Source organism: Dreissena polymorpha, chromosome 11, assembly GCF_020536995.1.
Source record: "Dreissena polymorpha isolate Duluth1 chromosome 11, UMN_Dpol_1.0, whole genome shotgun sequence".
Taxonomy (NCBI): Eukaryota; Metazoa; Mollusca; class Bivalvia; order Myida; family Dreissenidae; genus Dreissena; species Dreissena polymorpha.
The window spans coordinates 50,768,122-50,786,255 of record NC_068365.1 but is presented as its reverse complement, the minus strand read 5'-3'; the positions used below and the strand labels follow the sequence as shown (position 1 = coordinate 50,786,255).

The 18,134-nt window shown below is 34.2% G+C and overlaps 1 pseudogene; it reads left to right on the top strand.

Moving 5' to 3' along the window:
• LOC127850093 (uncharacterized) overlaps nt 1–18,134 on the top strand; it is a 61,953-nt pseudogene that overhangs the window by 38,714 nt on the left and 5,105 nt on the right.

Here is an 18,134-nt window from a genome sequence, read left to right as displayed (position 1 = left end):
CCTTGTTAAAAGATATGGAATGTTGGCTAGCTATGACCAGAGGTCATAGTAAACAGATATTGCATGTTGGCTAGCTATGATCAGAGGCCATAGTAAACAGATATTGCATGTTGGGTAGCTATGGTCAGAGGCCTTAATAAATGGATATTGAATGTTGGGTAGCTTTAGTCAGAGGCCATAGTAAACAGATATTGCATGTTGGCTAGCTATGATCAGAGGCCATAGTAAACAGATATTGCATGTTGGGTAGCTATGGTCAGAGGCCTTAATAAATGGATATTGAATGTTGGGTAGCTTTAGTCAGAGGCCATAGTAAACAGATATTGCATGTTGGATAGCTATGGTCAGAGGCCATAGTAAACATATATTGCATGTTGGCTAGCTATGGTCAAAGGCCATAGTAAACAGATATTGCATGTTGGGTAGCTATGGTCAAAGGCCATAGTAAACAGATATTGCATGTTGCCTAGCTATGGTCAAAGCAATAGTAAACAATATTGCAAGTTGGGTAGCTATGGTCAAAGGCCATAGTAAACAGATATTGCATTTTGGCTAGCTATGGTACAAAGGCCATAGTAAACAGATATTGCCTGTTGGCTAGCTATGGCCAAAGGCCATAGTAAACATATAATGCATATTGGGTAGCTATGGTCAAAGGCCATAGTAAACAGATATTGCATGTTGGCTAGCTATGGTCAAAGGCCATAGTAAACAGATATTGCATGTTGGCACGCTATGGTCAAAGGCCATAGTAAACAGATATTGCATGTTGGCTAGCTATGGTCAAAGGCCATAGTAAACAGATATTGCATATTGGGCAGCTATGGTCAGAGCCTTGGCTAAAATATATTGAATGTTGGCTAGCTATTGTCAGAGTCCAGGCTAAAGATATTGAATGTTGGCTATCTATGGACATAGTCAAGGCTAAAAGATATTGAATTTTGGCTAGATATGGTCAGAGTCCATGCTAAAAGATATTGAATGTTGGCTAGCTATGGTCAGAGCCTAGGCTAAAAAAATTGGATGTTCGCTATCTATGGTCAGAGTTTAGAAAAAATATATTGAATGTTGGGTAGCTATGGTCAAGGAGTCCATGCTTAAAGATATGGAATAATGGCTAGCTATGGTCAGAGTCCAGGCTTAAAGACATTGAATGTTGGCTAGGCTATGGTCAGAGTTCAGGCTAAAAGATATTGAATGTTGGGTAGCTATGGTCAGAGCCTAGGCTTAAAGATAGTGAATGTTGGATAGCTATGGTCAGAGTCCAGGCTTAAAGATATTGAATGTTGGCTAGCTATGGTCAGAGTCCAGGCTTAAAAATATTGAATATTGGCTAGCTTTGGTTAGAGTCAATGCTTAAAGATATTAAATGATGGCTAGCCATGGTTAGAGTCCAGGTTAAAAGATATTGAATGATGGCTATCTATGATCAGATCCTAGGCTAAAAAATATTGGATGTTGGCTAGCTATGGTGAAAGGCCATAGTAAACAGATATTGCATGTTGGGTAGCTATGGTCAGAGCCTAGGCTAAAATATATTAAATGATGGCTAGCTATGGTCAGAGCCTAGGCTTAAAGATATTGAATGTTGGCTATCTAGGATCATTGAGTTGACACAGTTTTTGTAGTGTATTGAAAGGTTAAGTTTGAGTCACTTCAAATCAAATGTTAAATCTTAGTGATTATTTTTGCCTTATTTATTATGATGATAAAAATAGACTGGATCATTTCCAATAAAAATACAAATGTGATTTCATTTACTATTGTCTAACTTCCAAACTTGAAGTCACAAAATAGGTAATATGAAGCTTAGTATTACACCTACGTTATCATTACTGATTGCCAAAATTGCATTTGGCGATTACAATTTCTGGTTGGCGTTCAAAAATAAGTTTTTCATGAATTGGAGATTGAAAAAATGGACCCTGATGATTTTCAAATTCTCTCTATAAATTCCTGTTTAAATCGCCAGAAAAATAGTTTATCAATATTTCCTACTTTAAAAGAGCACTCTGTACCTACTTCCGCGTGTAATCGAAACGCCGTATCAGGGGTGTTAGATAATCCACTGACAAGAGATTTACCATTATTTAGTAATGGTATCAGGAAAAAGTTATTCCAGAGCAAAACATTGATAAATGTATTGGTAATTTTTAATGTTGATAACAAATTTTAATGTTAATTTAATTGTTTAAATGACTGTACCATTTTTATCACTTGTATTTCTATGTAAATTACAGGATATCATAAAATAAATATTAATTTATTATATGATTGATATTGAACTGAATCTTATAAATGAATTAACCTATTTCTGAATAGAGTTTCTTCCCATATACCATCATAGATCATACACATGTATAATTTAGAAAAAAATGAGTTATTTTTTAAAATTAATATGAAGAGATAAAAATACTGAAAATGATGTAAAATAAAGCATTTTTGTTGATAAGTACACTGTTGCTGTTAGTATTTAAATCAAAGATTCATTTTTATTGAATCATCCATGTTTATAATTGTTATCTTATGCAATTCGTCGATTTAAAATGATTTATTATATTTGTTGCATTATTATTTGTTACTAAAAACAATGTATTTGGCTAAATAATTATTATTTTACAATAATAATAAAATAATAATGCTGATTATAGTAATATTAACATACTATATGCAAGTCAGCAATTTCACACTGGGTCATGACACTGTACCAACAAGAAACATTGCATTAGCAGTTTTTGCTGTTGTTAAGCCATGCAGTGAAACTTTATTTTGTATTCTCCATCATAAAATTGGATCAAGTAACAAAATAGGTTAAGATTCTTTAAGAAAACAGGTCAATTATAAAAAAGAACTTAACCCTGTCTCACTCACAAGCATAGTGAAAATGGCTGTTTGAAACCAACATAAATACAGAAAAGCCTGCTACTAATTTGAAGTCTGTTTAGGTTTTATGCTGTTTGCTTCGCATCAGTGTATTGAGGGTTGGATATGAAGCTTTTAAAACTTGAATCTATTAAGAAAGGTCTTCAATTTAATTTGATTTTCTAATGGACTATAAACACTTCAAAAAGCATACAGGAGTATATAACGGTTATAATAATATTATAGATACACATATGACAAAAAACTCATTATTAATACTATCCTAGCTAGCAATTGTCTTTGTCATGCTGTGAACGTAGAAGAGACCCATTCACTATTAACAATCTAAAATGTTTTGCTATAATTCCCCTTGAGAATACATAGATTTAAAGTTAAAAAATGTCACATCCTCAGATTTGCATTTTCTGTCTGCTGCCACAGATTAAATGTTATGTACATTAAGTTCCAAATGATTGCTCTTTTTGCCAATAAAATCTCCCTGGGCTTAATTTTATTGCCCGTCTGATGATAGGTACTTTTCTGAGGATGAAGTGGGAATTACTCGATGCTATTTTCTCCCGTTTCATTCCATTTTGCATTACGTCTAATTCAGATGTTCTTGGTTCGGAAATTGAATTACATGAATTACGGCAAATGTCTATCAAGGTTTATCTGTATGCACTACAGGATTGTTGAACGCCAATTGCAGAAAATACGAACAGAATATTGGAAAATTACCGTATATAAAAAACTAATAACATCAGTCATTCTGGTATGTTCTTGGTAAAGGTCAAGACATAGAAATCACCAGTTCAAAACTTGTCTCCTAAATAGCAGTAGGTTATGTACTTGTTTTATTGAGAATGGGAAAATAATGAGAAAAAAAGCCTCGTCATGTGATATTCATGTTAACATTTATAGTTTATTTGTGAAAACTGCATCATTTTAAAAAAGCATTTCTTAAGCATGAAGCAATATGTACAAATCTGTAATAAAGCAACAAAGCAACAAACAAATAAAGGGTGCAAACAATTTATTTAACAACAACAAGTAAGCACAGACAACAAATATCATTAAGCATAGATGCAGGATTTTGTTGAAGGGTGATGGGGTGGGGGGGGCGTTAACTTTGATAATTTCCAATTAAAGTTGTAAGCTTATTTTCTTTTTTGATGTTATGCCAGTTACAATTTAATAGGTTAAAGATTTTGTTTGGTTTTAAAATGATTCACTCAAGAGAAATTGCATTTTCTTCAAACACAAATGATTTTTAATACAAACAAGAAATATCTTTAAAAAAGCTATACGGCGTTGATTGTGGTTGCAGTTAATGAAAGGTAAAGACTTCAATGAATGAGATCAAAGATAGCGAATGTCTTTTTCTGTGCAGTTCTTAGCTGCAGCAAACGCAGTACGGGATGATACGCGGAGTTTTCGCGGCTTATTTTACATTATTACATATTGCTGGTCATAAACGTATAGATACAAAACAGAAAAACAAAAGAAGAATGGAAGTGGAATTAAAACATATGAGTCAACCGGCCACACGCGAAGTATCCGTATATATTTTTAATATTTATATGCGCGTTCTTCGAACAAACCTGTATTAGTGGTTTGTCTGGCGTTGCTATTTGATTCGATTATTAACAGTATCGAGAATAATTGCGCTCATGCTTAATTCATTAGTCAATATGATGGCATAATTCTTGTTAAATTAATTAAAAATAATATTTATCATGGTATTGTTGTAAAACACATTAAGAATCTATTATTGACATACCATATGATATCGCTGGATATCTTCATTTAACATCTGTCTGGTCTAAAGAAAATTCCAGTTCACCTAGTTCACGCTATAGCGTCTTTATTATGTAACGATTATTTTCCTGGCCGCGAACTCCGATCAGCACATAGGGTAGAGACGCAGCGATGACCTGTATGTTAACTCTGACATTCACACACAGTGGCCGCAAATTGACCCAATATACCTCGCGAGTTGAAATGCAATGCATTAAAGTGAGTCTTCGCTTCCACTGCTCTCTATACTTTAACATGTTAACATGTTGACAGGAATATGGAAGTTAGTACTAAATATGAGAAAATAGCCTTTAAGTGCAAACGTTCTCGTGCTGAAAATCTTCTGAAAATAAAAGGTGGACGCACAAACTGTATTGATGTCGAGATTGAGTGTAAAACTGTCTATTAAGCCTTTTCATTAGATATAAAATTGTTTCATGCTGAACACGCTGTAAACCAGTGTTACAAAGACGCGGACATGTTTCCAATGTTCTGGTCGTATTCTCAAATCAGCCAATGCAGTCAATGAAGTGTATTCATCTGTACTTGGCCGCTGGAAGTTTTATTTGAATTCTTTTGGACGCTAACAAAGGTTAGGCTAAGGTGAAAAGCTGGCGTATACAGCTAACGCCGAAAAAAGTCATATATACATGGACATTGGACAATTGATATATGAGAAACATCCTACAAGGGTATTTTCTTGCATATGCCTTTATATTAATGGTTTCTTCTACCTTCCAACATAACAGACGGTTCATAAATATATATTCTAAACATTATGTTTTGATTTTACCTGAAACCTTCGATCCAATAGACTCCTGAAGCAAATTTACCATATTAGTCTGTATTGGGGTGTCTTAGTGACAATCTGGACTATTTTGTGCCTAAGCTGTACAATTAAAAAAAATGATGTTGCTGTTCAGAATCACAAAAAAAACCCATAGAGTTTAAAGTTTAAAAATTAAAAATTTGTATGCCAAATGTACAACAAGCTAGCGTTTCAGTTTGTTCAACCAATTGCTTGCATATAATATGGTTCCATTTGCCATGAAGCACAAGATGTGATGAATCATTTCGATAATTCACCACTTTGATAGCAGTAGGTTAGGACATTAAATAAAAGTGGAAAGACCAACATAATAAAAGTAGCAACAATGTTGCGTTTGCCATTGATCAAATTAAAGGCACAGAATAGTAAAGATTAATAGACAAATAGAAACTCTCTTTAAGAGCAATAAGTTACATCAGCTTATCTTGTTTGCATAATATAGATGTAAATATCAAAGGTTGTCGAAAATAAGGAATCTAAAGAAATATCTGTTGATCTAATACTTTTCAAGATAATATGTGGAGCTTTGAACAAATGGTAAAGGGTTTCTTAAGTCTTTCCAGCTTTTAACACAATTTTCAGAACTAATGGAAAAAGGATTTAAAGGACATATCTCAAGTTATAATTGGGACAAGCTATTTGCGGTTATTTTTTATTTTAGGTAAGATGCACCAAAAGATAGTTATGAAATGGTTTTATAGTGCGTCAGATCAATTTATGATTGATTTGTTTTGTCTGGGATTTCTTCTGTAAGTGTAAAGTAATGAAATATTATTTAATATTGTTGAAGGCATGGCATTTGCAGACTTCACAAAATGCCAATGTCTTCTTTTGACTGAAAATGATTAGTAGAGATAACATATGTCATTGACATTTACAAACTGCCAAATAAATTTGCAATAAAATCAGGCAAATATAAGTCTTTTAGTAATATTTCAATATTTTCTTGGAATGCCTGAACAAATATTTCTGTTTCTAAGAATTTAATGATTGTCCTCTTAAAGTAAAAATTTATATTAAAATATTTATATTAAAACATTTATATTAAAAAATCCATATTAAAATAATCATATTAAAATTTTAATATTTGCGAGGCTGAGAAAATCTGAACCACAAGCCTTTCGGCACCGACCTAGTATTCGATTTATCCCATCAATTTTCTTAGTTGTCAATTATTTCTTTAAAAATAGAATAGGAAAATAGAACTACACGGAAAATCCTAAAGTTATTTTAAGAAAACATTGTTTTATTATTTTATTCGTGCCGAGCCTAATATATTACAAAAAGATCAGGCACTAACCTGTTTTTCTTTTTATCATATATGTCCCTGATTTTAAAGAAATAATGAAAAAAATACTAAAAATCTGCAGCTTTAGCGGGAAAGAATATGACTTTTGTCGTTTGACGTGTTAATAATGACGTCATGAGTACGCGCACTTTATATTTGTAAACAATGTTTTTTTGCTTTTTGTGTTGCATTTTGTGTTTAAAATATTACACATCTTGGTATCAAATTGTTTATTTTGTTGAATCTGATTCGATTTTACTAAAATGATTACTTTATAGTTGATTAATATGACTATCCTCCACACAAGACTGATATAAGAGTCTGCCGGGCGTGACAGCTATATTTCAGCATTGCCGAAATAAAGGAAAATATATTCCACATTGGTCTATATTCGACAATTTTGCATGTCTGATGATGGGATAAATTAAAATATTTATATTAAAATAAGTCACACTGTGAAAAGGATTGTTTTGGACATCAGTTTAATAATTAAACAGCAAAGTGGTCTGGAAAGAGCAGACACAAATCTGATAAAAGGAAATATTTAATTATATTTTGGATTGACAACTTGGTAATTTTGATTATATTAAATGTATATTACATCGTCTGTGGGATTGTTGGCCTGTCTGCTTTAAATGTTGTAAGATTGTGGAGTAGACTTCTACATTTCTTAAATGATTGAATTGACACTTAAAATTTGTAATAACTATTAAGTTTTTTTGTGCAAGACATAATTTTCACCAGCATGGATCTATTTCTTAAAGCTTCAGATTTATGTGCCTTTGCAAGTCGCCATTTTTTTCATAAAATATTGCGAGTTTGCAGAGCTAAGTCCTTTTACATTCCTAAAGCTATAAATTGCAACTTGAAAAAATGTCATCACCACAAAGGGTAATTGTGTAAAAGTGCAAGCCATCACTTTCATGATTAACATATTCCTAAGTAATGTGCCCTTGAACTTTTAAGTTTTTTAATGGAAGAAGCATTACATGTTTCTCAAGCGAATTAATTTAAATGACTTATGTCATTACCATGAAGTGCATACATTCAAGACACCATTTTACATGAAGCAATCAATTTATTCGGAGTAACATGTCCTTCAAACAAGCCTCAAGGATATCTGCTTTTACTTTGACAAAACTGGGTTTGTGTGAGGAAATTTGAGTCAGATTTGTGTGTGTGTTTTGGGGGGGGGGGGGAGTTTAGTAAGGATTGTGGCAATGTATTATGTTCTAGTTTGCCATTGTCCACAAAACCAGTTAAAGTAACTGGAGACACATCTGCAACATTATTTTTATTATTCTGCATGTTCAGCAAAAGCTTATCCAACGATTTGTGACAGTGTATCAGTAGCAACATATCAACCAGTATGAATGTATGTATATTGTGAATGTCCAGATTTTTTTCAACACATATTATTTCAAGATTGCTCACAATTACATATAAAATATGAGCAATAACAGAAAAATGTAATGCGATCAGAGATGAGATAAGAACATACGCAATTTCGTGTTGAAAAAGAAAATTAATGAAAAAGAAAATTAATAAAAAGGGGAAAAAAAGCCATTTTCAAGTGTAGAAAGACAATCGAGGATGTATAAATTGTATGAGCAGATGAAAAAGGCATATATATATTAGATAAAATATAAAAAGTGCATATAATAATATAGATATGTTCAATGTTTTGGACAGACAATAGTGTATAAGTTGAAATAACAGATGACAAAGGTATTGAGAAACACAAGTAGGTGTATGTAATTATATTTTATGACACTTTGGTCCTACATTTAATTTTTTTGAGTAACAGTACGCGATAACTAGCATTTGTAAAAAGCTGTAATAACAACTACAACAATAATCTAGTTTAAATTTCATGTTTATGAGACATTATGGCATTACATAGTTTCCATTCACTGTCAAAGGATTCTAAATTATTTTTTAAAATTGATAATTTTCTCATGACCAGATTAATGTCTGGGTCAACATTTTATAGAAAGAGACAGTGCATGATACGTTACTGTATAACCAACAATTTTCTATTTTGTAATAATTTTACCCCTGCAGATTTTGAAGGGCCTATACTAGTGTCACTTTGTATGTTGATCAGTTGGTCTGCACAAAATGTTATACATTTCTCAAGCAATTGAATTGGAACTTATATATCATCTCAATACAATTTGGCTATGTGCGACAAAGTTTTCACTTTCAACGTTTTTCTGAGTGTGTTCCTTTGAACTTTGTGATGAGTAACATTGCAGCGGTTGTTTAGTCCCTAAGATGTATTTGAACAAGCCAGAGTACTATTGGTTTTACTGGAAGACAAAACCCTGAATAATTTGTGGACTCTATTAGCATCAACTGCATGCTTGAATAATGTCCTATAAAAAATTATTTTCTTGTTTTATTGATGCACATATTTTAAGAGATAGTTCACAATGTAACAGTAAGTAAGTGGGATATTCTTTTATTTAACCCTATTCCATTTAGAAAACTAACGCACTAATCTTAGTACTTCTTAAATATATTAACACTTTCCCACTCAGAAGCGAAGTGAAAAAAAAGGCTATGTTTAAATAGCATAAAACCAGAACAGCCAGTGAGTCTCGAAGTCTGTTCAGGTTTTATGCTGTTTGCTACTTATCAGTATCTAAGGGATGGAAATGAAGCCTGTAAAACCTAAATCTAGTATGAAATGCCTTTAATTAAGTATCACTTTTTAGACTAAGGACTATAAATACGTCAACATACATATCTTAGTGGTAATGGGAAAAGGCATAAAGGTGTTGGGTTAATGTTTGTATTAGCTGTACGTAGTCATTCCTACATTGGATGGATGGGATTCAGGTAAGTTCTTAAAGCCCTTTATATAAAGTAACTATAACTGCTTTAAAAAGATCCAGTAAAGTAAAGAACATAAGTAAAGTTATCTATTAAAAGATCCAGTAAAGTAAAGAGAATGTTTTAATTGATATTAAAAAGGAGGAAGTCGTCTCAAAAGAGGGGAAATCAAACCCATGTGCAGAAGTATTGAAGCATACTTATACCTATCAAAGATATAAATTGCATGATCAATGAGCACTTGGCCGCATAGATTTGTAGTGGGCCTAAAAATTCTGAGATAAACTCAAATGGTCTCATGACATCAATAATTTAATTATAAAGACGGTATATTGTTTTACAGTATGACCAGATTATTGAAAGGGCTGACGTATTCCTGAAGGAGACGATGGTGTTGCGACATTACTACACTGTGGCCCTGGCACGGTTCAAGCACACGTGCCAACAAGGCGAGCTTGTGGAGAAGGGGGAGGAGCCAAGTCTTGAAGATTGCATCATGGGATTAAAGGGCGCGGTTTCAGAAGGGTCAAGCTTGAAGGTTAGAATAAATGTTTTATTTTATTTTAAATTCAACGTAATTTATGACACATGCAGTCAGGGTTTCATTCAAGGAAACTGTGGCTTTCAACATCCCTTTTTAATCAAGGGTAGGGATCTTTTGAAATCCATTAATTGACACAATTTGCCTTTTTTAGCGACTTGGCCTGTCATAAAGTAAAAAGCATGATCTGTGAATTTTTACACACTATTGTACCAGAGGGGGTAATCACGTGACAAACAAGATGGCGAGGTCCATTCCGAGGCAGGTATTTTTCGTCGTTTAATACCCTTTACTACTTGTATTATTATTTTTTATTCTGCTCACTTTCCAGCCATATTAGAAAGAAAGGCTTTTATTTCGAGGTAATATTCGCTTTATATCTTGACTTTACTCGGTGCAAAATTTCTTAGCAAGATGACCTAATTAGGGCTCCACTAAGAAAATTTGCACCTGAGTAAAGTCGAGATATAAAGCGAATTAAAATATGAAGTATTGCTAATCACCTTCTTACTGATATGGCTGGAAAGTGAGTGTCATTTAAAAAATAAACAGAAGTAATAAAGGGTATAAAACAGCGAAAAATAACTGTCTCGGTATGGACGTCGCCATCTTGTCTATCACATGATTACCCCCTCTGTGTACACTCTAAACACAAAGTATTGGCTTGTTTACATGTGTGCCCGGGTAATCAATTAAATTAGGGGTCTTTTAATTGCACAAGCTTTATAAAACAATTACTAAGGTTACAATTAAAGACACAAAATATATCAAGTAAGGCATTGATTTTATATTCTTTAATGCATTTTTATCCTCTGGGGCTGCAAACTTTGTTTATTTGTTTATTTTTAAGTAACATGATATACAAGTCATGTAATTACCAGTAATATATGTTTCTCCCATACAATGCTCCAGCTAGTATTTGAAAAGAGCAGGGGGGGGGGCTATTTTGTCAAAATGGCACTCTTGACGCGAAGTATTTTGTCAAAAGGGCACTTTTTAGTGTGCGGTCGTATCTGGAATTCTCACTGTTGCAGTTTAATTTTTGTGTTATTTATAATTGTTAGAATATATTATTTCCAGTATTATTAAACCATGCAAATAAAATGTATAGAGTGAGGAATACATTAATAACAATGTAATAAGAGATTTAGAAATTTTTAAATGTGTAAACATGTAAAAAAGAAATGCAGGGCAGGGCCTCAGGATGGCAGGGTGGAGCTTCAGAAGGGCAGGGCAGGGCTCCCTTCCATTTAGGCCTGCCCATATATATAATTCTATTTATGAGTTTACCTTTTCATTTTATCAAAGTGAATGTGATATGTTGGAAACTTTTTATATGAATTCTGTGATTTCATTGGCTGGGTTCTAAAATTTCCCAGCGCCATGTTTAAGCATTATTTTACATGTTAGAACTTCAATATTTTGAGAATGTAACACTAAGTGAGAATATATAGATTACTAAATGACATTAAGGTTTTTTCAAGGTATTCAATTTGCTTTCTTAAGTATGGTGTTACTGTTCTGTAATTCATTGTAACTAGGTATTTTCTGGCTGAAAGTAGGCATTTACCTCGACAACCCTGCGAACAAAAATGTGGTATAATTGTTGCAGAGAAAACAATTAGGGTTAAAAATGTAGGGATACAATTAAGGAATAGGCTTTATTCGTATTTTTTAGTTTAAAAAGTTCAACATCCTCTAAGATCTAAACAAGTATTAATACAGTTATGTACATCTAAGAGTGAAAACGGTAATATCTGGTTCTAAACAGTATTTCAAGTGGCGTTATTAATTATGTAATGTTCTGTGAAAACTTGGCAAAATGAATGTGCATAAAGTGTCTATAACCCAGATAAGTCTGTGCAGTCTGCACAGGCTTATCAGGGACGACACTTTCTGCTTTAATGGCATTTTTCATTTAAAGGAAGTCCCTTTTTACAGAAAATCTGGTTTAGGCAGAAAGTGTCGTCCCTGATTAAATGTAAATGTTGCACGTTTACCTTAACCACAGCATCAAACTGAAGACAATGCCGAAATAACATTACGGGTATTAATATAGCTTCAAATTTGATCAATTGTGTCTTGTTCTGTGTAAACTGGGCATAATGCATCGTGCAAAGTGTCAGTCCAGATTAGCATTTCATTGAACAACCTTATAACTTCAACCAGCCATAATGCATGATAATGCTGCATTGTGTACTAAATGTAAGATTTAGGTTTGGGTGCTATATAGTTGTAATTTAGGTTGAAGTTGCATGTAACAAGAAGGTATATTTTAAAGGGGCATTTTTACAGATTTTGGCATGTATTGAAGATTGCCATTAAATGCTTTATAATGATAAATGCAAACATTGGATCTAAAAAGCTCCATTAAGAAATCAAGAAAAAAATTAAAAAAAGAAAAAAAAGTAACCCGCATCAGGGCTCGAACCACTGACCCCTGGAGTAAAAGTCTACCCACTTTGACTACTTGGCCATCCGTGCTCATACAATTAAGAATTTTTTTTATACTTTATATTAGCAATCCTCGTAGTTCCACAAAATATAATGACAACAACAGAACTCTCCAAACAAATTATTCAATCGTTTTGCGTTGCAACGCTTTATAATTTTCAGATTTTTAACCAGGATTTTCCAAAGGAAAAAACTGGTTATTAACCTGGTTTTCCGAAGGAAAAAAATGGTTATTAGATTGGTGAATGTCGGCGAGGGGGTGGGCGGGCGGGCAGGCTGGCAGGTGGGCGGGCGGAACAAGAATTACATAAATATCTCCAAGGTCAAGGTCACGCTTTGAGTTCAAAGGTAAAAAATGGCCATAAATGAGCTTGTCCGGGCCATAACTATGTCATTCATTGTGAGATTTTAAAATCACATTTGTTCACCATCATTGGACAGTGTGTCGCACGAAAGAATTACGTCAATATCTCCAAGGTCAAGGTCACCACAACTAAAAATATATTCATTTTGAAACAAAGGGGGTTAATTTTTTACAATCAGTGACTTGTCTCCCTTTATCAGACTTTTTTTCAAATTGAAAACCTGGTTTTGTGACTATTTTGTCCCTTGTTAAATTGTCAAATGATGAATATAATGGCTATTTTAGAGCATGGTAAATGTTCAGTATTTGTTTCCTCACAAATATCATAAATATAACAAAAATTTGCGAATCTAAAACAATTTTTAATTTTTTTTTCAATTACTAAAACGTGAAAAGGCTCCTTTAAACTACTACAGATATTCAAATGAAGCTTCAAACTTGTCATCAAGATCACTGTGCAAAATCACAGACCAAGGCCAATAACTTTAACCAGCAATTATGCTCCTTATTGTGCTTTTTGTATTTCTGAAATTAAAATAATTAAGGTGTGTATGGCAACTCCTATCTCTATCTTAACTCTATCTAGACTTAGAATGTGGTTGTATTTGAGGGCCAGTTGGGCCAAGGTCACTGAAAATATCTACAATGATTGCGCATAATAACTTAAGTGTAGATGGAAATATTGTTCTGAAATTTATCGTGTTGGTACCTTACATCACGGTTCCTATACCACGTGACTTTCGAGTCTGTGTTGGGAGAATAAAGCGTGACCCAGTTAACATGTTTAAGGATCTCTTTTTAAATATTTCACCATTTTTAATGGGATAAAGTGTCGAGTCCGCTCATGTCGTAAGAGTTTTCTATAGGTATCATGATTTTTAGCGAGGCTGTTTTTGGAGAAAACCTGAGCTATTGTCATAGCCTGCTCGTCCGCCATATGGGGTCGTGCTAAAACCTTAACATTGGCTCTAAAATCAAAGTGCTTCCATCTACAACTTTGAAACTTCATATGTAGATGCACCTTGATGAGTTTTACACGCCACACCCATTTTTGGTTCACTAGGTCAAAGGTAAAGGTCACTGTGACCTCTAATATCAAACTTTAACATAGGCTCTAAAATCAAAGTGCTTCCACCTACAACTTTGAAACTTTATATGTAGATGCACCTTGATGAGTTCTACACGCCACACCCATTTTGGGATCACTAGGTCAAAGGTCACTGTGACCTCTAATATAAAACTTAAACAAAAACCTTAACATTGCCTCTAAAATCAAAGTGCTTCCACCTACAACTTTGAAACTTCATATGTAGATGCACCTTGATGAGTTCTACATGCCACACCTATTTTGGGTCACTAAGTCAAAGGTCAAGGTCACTGTGACCTCTAAAAAAAAAAAAAAAATTCTGACAAGCTTTTGCAGCCCAGTGTGGCACTCGTTATGCGGTGCTCTTGTTTAAACAAATAAGTATTTTTTCAGTAAAGTGCAACCACGGGTTTAAGCGGTTAGAATAATGTTGGATCAGTGTGGGTACTTCATATTACAAACGCGCGTCACATTTCTTGTTGATTAACTAATTTTTTAAATGTTTACCTTATAGATTACACATCCTATACTACAGATATTCAACCTTAACTATATCTTTGTTGTCTAGGTAACAGGTGACTGACAGAAAATGTACATTATACTTCAAAACGGAAGAATAGCAGAGCATGCTGTCTTGGTACAGCTCTTGTAAATTCTAAAGCAATATGGGATAAGTTTATTATGTCTCTAATGAACTATTTGTGAACTCTCTGTGTATCACTTTCAAGGTCACAGCGGATGATGGGTTCTGCAAGCTGGAGGTCATCTCGGATGATGAAGGTCAGGAGGTCAAGCAGTCCAAGGCATTGAAGCAGGCGTACAGGGTCTTCCATAATGAGGTGAGGGGAGCTGGTCTCTCAAGAGTTCTGAAGTTAAACATTCAGACTTGCCTTTTTATACGCCCGTTTTTAAAAACGGGACGTATTATAGTTTCACCCTTGGCGGGCGGGCAAGCCGCGGGTGGGCGGTGGGCGGTCAGCGTCCACAGCAGTGTCCGCTCTCTAATTCAAATAGTTTTCATCCGATCTTCACCAAACTTGGTCAGAAGTTGTGTATAGACAATATCTAGGTCAAGTTCGAATATGGGTCATGCCGGGTCAAAAACTAGGTCACGGGGTCACTTAGTGCATTTCAAGCATTTAGCATGGTGTCCGCTCTCTAATTATGCCCCCCTTCGAAGAAGAGGGGGTATATTGCTTTGCACATGTCGGTTGGTCTGTCGGTCGGTCGGTCGGTCCGTCCACCAGGTGGTTTCCGGATGATAACTCAAGAACACTTATGCCTAGGATCATGAAACTTTATAGGTACATTGATCATGACTCGCAGATGACCCCTATTGATTTTGAGGTAACTAGGTCAAAGGTCAAGGTCACGGTGACCCGAAATAGTAAAATGGTTTCTGGTTGATAACTCAAGAACGCTTATGCCTAGGATCATGAAACTTGATAGATAGATTGATCATGACTCGCAGGATGACCCCTATTGATTTTCAGGTCACTAGGTCAAAGGTCAAGGTCACGGTGACCCGAAATAGTAAAATGGTTTCCGGATGATAAATCAAGAACGCTTATGCCTAGGATCATGAAACTTGATAGGTAGATTGACCATGACTCGCAGATGACCCCTATTGATTTTCAGGTCACTAGGTCAAAGGTCAAGGTCACGGTGACCCAAAATAGTAAAATGGTTTCCGGATGATAACTCAATGATAACTCAAGAACAATTATGCCTAGGATCATGAAACTTGATAAATAGATTGATCATAACTTGCAAATGACCCCTATTGATTTTCAGGTAACAAGGTCAAAGGTCAAGGTCAGGTGACCCGAAATCGTAAAATGGTTTCCGGATGAAAACTCAAGAACGCTTATGCCTAGGATCATGAAACTTGATAGGTAGTTTGATCATGACTGGCAGATGACCCCTAGAGATTTTAAGATCACTAGGTCAAAGGTCAAGGTCACGGTGACCCGAAATAGTAAAATGGTTTCCGGATGATAACTCAAGAACGCTTATGCCTAGGATCATGAAACTTGATAGGTACATTGATCATGACTCGCAAACGACCCCTATTGATTTTGAGGTCACTCAGTCAAAGGTCAAGGTCACGGTGACCCGAAATAGTAAAATGGTTTTCGGATGATAACTCAAGAACGCTTATGCCTAGGATTATGAAACTTGATAGGTACATTGATCATGACTCGCAGATGACCCCTATTGATTTTCAGGTCACTAGGTCAAAGGTCAAGGTCACAGTGACCCGAAATAGTAAAATGGTTTCCGGATTATTACTCAAGAAAGCTTATGGCTAGGATCATGAAACTTCATAGGTACATTGATCATGATAGCAGATGACCCCTATTGATTTTCAGGTCTCTAGGTCAAAGGTCAAGGTCACAGTGACAAAAAACATATTTACAAAATGGCTGTCATTACAATCGAGAGCCCATACGGGGGGCATGCATGTTTTTCAAACAGCCCTTGTTGAAGTAGTTTTCATCTGATCTTCACCTAATTTGGTTTGAAGTTGTGTCTAGATGATATGAAGGTCAAGTTCGAATATGGGTTATGCCGGGTCAGAAACTAGGTCACGGGGTCACTAAGTGCATTTCAAGCATTTAGCATGGTGTCCGCTCTCTCATTGAAGTAGTTTTCATCTGATCTTCACCAAATTTAGTCAGATGTTACATCTAAATGATATCTAGGTTAAGTTCAAATATGGGTCATGCCAGGTCAATAACTAGGTCTCGAGGTCACTTAGTGCATTTCAAGCATTGAGCATGGTGTCCAAAACCGTTGAACGGGCGTATCTTGTGACAGTTTGGCACTCTTGTTAATAGACTGCCATGAGTTTAAAAAAATCTGCTATGACTTTAAATTCAAGTTGACAAGTCTGCAATTCCTTTTAATTCAAGTTGACAAGTCTGCAATTCCTTTTAATTCAAATTAAATAGTCTGTAATGCCTTTAAATTCAAGTTGACAAGTCTGCAATTCCTTTTAATTCAAATTAAATAGTCTGTAATGCATTTAAATTCAAGTTGAATGGTCTACATAGCTTTGAAATGGAAACAATTTAAGTTGACAAGCCTTAAAATTCAAACTGAATAATCTGCAATTCTTCTAAAATCAAGTTGAAAAGTCTGCAAGGCCCTAAAATGGTCTGCAATGCTTTTACATTCAAGTTTAATACTCTGCAATGTCTCACAATTTAGTTGAATACACTACAGTTCCATTATATCGCTGCTTCACAGAATCAACAGAATAAACATATTAAGATCGCAATATATCTAGATGGAAAAACAACTTGTCAGGTCATACATGCATATATATACATATTAATTATTAAATTAAATTAATTAATTAATTGGCAATCTTAAAAAGTCAAAACAGATTTTGAATTCCAGTTGAAAAGTCTACAAGGCTTTAAAATGCAACTTAATAGTCACAATGACTTTAAATTCAAGTTTAAGTCTGCAAGGCCATCAAATTTAAGTTGAATAATCTGCAATGGCTTTAAATTTGGTGGAAGATCTATTATTTTTCAATTTCTTAAGAATTGAAATAATATTATTGAAGACTAAATAATCTTGCAATAGCTGTGTAAAGCAAGTTGCTTTCTGTCCTCCAATTAGTTCTCCAATTGAAATATACATTTAGGATTTCATGATTGATATGTGCATCAACTTGAAAATTTAGGATACATATTTCATGATTGATATGTGCATCAACTTGAACATTTATGATACATATTTCATGATTGATTTGTGCATCAACTTGAACATTTAGGATACATATTTCATGATTGATATGTGCATCAACTTGAACATTTAGGATACATATTTCATGATTGATATGTGCATCAACTTGAACATTTAGGATACATATTTCATGATTAATATGTGCATCAACTTGAACATTTTGGATACATATTTCATGATTGATATGTGCATCAACTTGAACATTTAGGACACATATTTCATGATTGGTATGTGCATCGACTTGAACATTTATTATTAAAAATGTAAAATACGTTTCTTAACATTCTTAAATAGAAATGATCATGAAAACCCCTC